This window comes from Dioscorea cayenensis, chromosome 8 (assembly GCF_009730915.1).
Source record: "Dioscorea cayenensis subsp. rotundata cultivar TDr96_F1 chromosome 8, TDr96_F1_v2_PseudoChromosome.rev07_lg8_w22 25.fasta, whole genome shotgun sequence".
NCBI lineage: Eukaryota > Viridiplantae > Streptophyta > Magnoliopsida > Dioscoreales > Dioscoreaceae > Dioscorea > Dioscorea cayenensis.
This window is the reverse complement of record NC_052478.1, coordinates 12,939,847-12,943,569: the sequence shown is the minus strand read 5'-3', so window position 1 is coordinate 12,943,569 and position 3,723 is coordinate 12,939,847. Positions and strand designations below refer to the sequence as shown.

Below are 3,723 nucleotides of genomic sequence, written 5' to 3'. Positions count from 1 at the left end.
ATCATCCTCAGAAACACGGTGTTTCTTCCCAAAAGCTCGGAATGTGATGTGGTTAGAATGATGAGTGAATGGGTATTCTTTGACCATCCTTCGAGGAGCTAAGGACCTCCAAGCTAAGCTCCTTGGAATGAGAGACTTCCTCAATGGAAAATAGTTTATCCCAACCATCATGTGAAATGCGAGCTCCAACACCTTGCCATCTAAAACCCAAAGTGCTCAAAGCTTCCTAATCGATTTTCTCACCGTGCAACACCTTGCGTGATAAAGAGTGCACAACGTGTTTTGTGTTCTTCTTAACTTTAGAAAACCTTGGTTTCTTGCAGGGAGGAGTAGGTTCCCTCATATCCCTCTTGGAAGCAAATCTCTTGATGGGCATCCTGCATAAGCAAAGTGGAGACCATTCAACCAACTTACAAGAAAAGAAAGCACCAAAAGAATGAAAAAATTCAAGAAAATGCTCAGTTGTCGTATAGAAGTTCGAAAATTTTTCAGGGGCCTTTGCTTGTAAAAAGTAGCCAAAAAAATTCTACAAATCAAGGAAAAAAATTCTTGATAATCATTAAGCATTCATTCAACAACAAATATCCAAGAAACTTCACCCACAAAGGCATGAAAAGCTCAAAGTTTTGAGTGAAAGAACAAACCTTCAACCAAGAGTAAGATGAGCAAATATAATGGTTGGATCCGGCCAAAAAGCTTGTCTCAAACTCCAATTTTATGTCACTAAAATGGAGAAGAGGGGGAGAAGAACAAACTAGAGCAAAAATGAAGGAAAAACGGTGGAGAAATGAGGGAGAAAAGGGTAGAAGAGTGGAGAAGATGAATGAATAGTGTGGTGCCCTAAGTCCTTAGTATACCCTTCACTCGGGTGAGTCTTGCCGACCATCCTTGCGCCCTGCAAGAATGGTCCTCAAGACTCGGGATGAGTCTTGAGGGGCATCCCTGCGCGCAAGGATGGTCCTCAAGAGTCATCGGATGAGTCTCAGGGGCATCCCTTGCGGCCGCAAGGATGGTCCTCGGGATTTTCCTGACGCACGTCGATTCTCCACGAGTTGCACACTTCGTTTATGATTAAAAACCATGAAAAAAATAAAAGCCGGAAACATCGACAAAACACTCAAAACATCATCAAGATTGCATCAAAAACAAGAATTACTCAAAGACCACATGACAACTTAGAGAATACAAGGGCTAATGAGCTAAAAAAAATGATGAAAACACAAATACAACCAAACCACACTAAAAAACAAGTCAAACACACAAACACAAATGAGAAAAATAATACGAGGAATGAAATGAACTTGGGTTGCCTCCCAAGAAGCGCTTGTTTAACGTCGTTAGCTTGATGTGCATTACCTCAAACGATCATGGTGGAACAAATGGATGAAAGTTACCTCGAGCCCTTGGAACCGAATTGCCACTTGGAAAATTCAATGAAAGGCATGAGAAAACTTTAAATTTACCCTGGTTTCCAAAGAATAAATGATCAATGTGGACAACATTTTCCCCTCTTTTTGTTTCTTCTTCGATTTTCTCCAAATCTTCTTAACACCCTTAATTTTCTTGCCATTGAGTGGTGAATTACCCTCCACTTGATTAATTTGTTGTGTTGGTGGAGGGGGAAGTTCTTCCTCGGTATCTTGGCATGCAAACTCATCCAAGAACTCATCCAAAGGGTTTAAGGCAAGCACATCCTGCACACAATCACAAATAATCTCATCAGTAGTACCAGTGAAGTACAGTTTGCCATCATGATCAAGTGTGTGCTTCATTACTTCAGGGAGGGTGAAGACCACTTGCTCGTCTCCGACCCTCAAGGTCATCTTGCCCTCTTTAACATCAATTAGAGCACCTGAAGTGTTAAGGAATGGGTGCCCAAGGATCAGGGAAACCTCAACATCATCATCCACATCTAGAATCACGAAATCTACAGGAATGAAGAGTTTGTCAACTTTAACAAGGACATCTTCAACTACCCCTCGAGGCCTTCTCACTGATCTATCTGTAAGCTGCAATGTCATTCTTGTAGGCCTTAGGTCTTCTAATCCCAGTTTCAAGAACAAGTTGTATGGCATTACATTTATGCTAGCCCCAGAATCGGCTAGAGCATGCTCCATCATTCCTTCACCAAGTACACAAGGAATTACAAACTACCCAGATCCCTTAACTTTTGAGGCAGTTTTTTCTCTAGAATAGCCGAGCAGTTCCCAGTAAGTGCAACTGTGCCCTGATCCTCTAACTTTCTCTTATTAGTGAGCATCTCCTTCAAGAACTTGGCATACTTTGGCATTTGAGCTAGTGCCTCAATGATTGGAATATTTATGTGAAGTTGTTTGAATATATTGAGGAATTTCTTGAATTGGGCCTCATCCTTATCTTGTTTGAGTCTCGAGGGGTACGGTATCACTTGCTTGTATTCGTGCCCCCTTGAAATGTTAGGATTGGGGGAGTCTTCAACAAGTTTCCTCCCGTTGTCCTTGCTTGCATGTTCAGCCAAATTAGGGTCTTCCCGGACGGTTACCCCATCATTGGGAGCACTTGGGATCTCTTTTTCCCTTACTTCCAACTGCCTCCCACTTCTCAAAGTAACAGCTTGTAATTGTTCCCTTGGGTTGCATTCGGATGTTGCTCGACAAACTCCCCGAGGATCGTTCATCTTGTCCACGAGCAAGCTGTCCCACTTGGTTCTCTAGAGATTGGATGGACGCTTGAACATTTTTCAGTACGGCACCGAATTCATCAAGTTTCTTTTCATTCTGCTCGAAACGTGCCTCTGTGCCAAGCATGAATCTTGCCAATATATCCTCCGTGGAGGGTTTTTTCTCTTGTGGAGGAGGGGCATGGTATTGGTTTCCCTGAAATGGTGGAGGCTTGTACTGAGATTGGCCTTGATTCCAAGAGGTATTTGACGAGCCTCTCCAACCATAATTGTAAGTGTTACCAAATTGGTTCCCTGGTCCTTGTGGTCCACCCCCAACATAATCAACTATTTCTACAGGAGGTGATGGGGCAACAAAAATAGGACATTGTGATGTTGCATGCCCTGCCCCACAAGTGTCACATGACAAAACGGCCTTGGAACCCGAACTGGACCCCAACCTGAGCTGGTCAACTATTTGTGCTAGGGCATCATGCTTTGAATTCTGCTCAGTAATATGCTTTGTCAAGGCATCAATCTTCGTAGCCAATGATGTGGATTCGTTCACCTCATACAGCCTTGCAGCCCTTGGAGGCTTCTGTCTAGTACTCCAATGACACTCGTTGCTGGACATATTCTCAATTAATTCCTCGGCCTCTTCAGGAAGCTTGTTGCTTAAAGAACCACCTGCCGCTGCATCAATAAGCTGCCTAGTAGCATAATTCAGCCCGTTACACAACATCTGTACTCTCATCCATGCAGGAAAACTATGATGAGGACACTTACAAAGAAGGTCCTTAAATCGTTCATGGGCTTCAAATAGTATCTCACTATCACCTTGCCTGAAAGACGATATCTCCTATCTCAATCTTGCAGCCTTGGTTGGAAGAAAATATCGGGCTAGGAACTTCTCGACCATTTCCTTCCAAGTGGTGATGGACCCCGGAGCTAAGGATGTGAGCCATCTGTATGCTGCACTTCTCAAGATGAACGGGAACAACCTCAGTCTGATGGCATCATCTGACACTGAATTGATCTTGAAAGTGGAGTAGATTTGAAGGAACCGAGCAAGATGAGCATGGGGA

At 43.4% G+C, this 3,723-nt stretch overlaps 1 non-coding gene across 1 annotated transcript; it reads left to right on the top strand.

Moving 5' to 3' along the window:
• Window positions 1-3,402: 3,402 nt before the first annotated feature.
• Window positions 3,403-3,509, top strand: LOC120268114. The gene has a single exon (XR_005538784.1). It is a non-coding gene; the product is annotated as a small nucleolar RNA R71 (small nucleolar RNA).
• The last annotated feature ends 214 nt before the right edge of the window (window positions 3,510-3,723 follow it).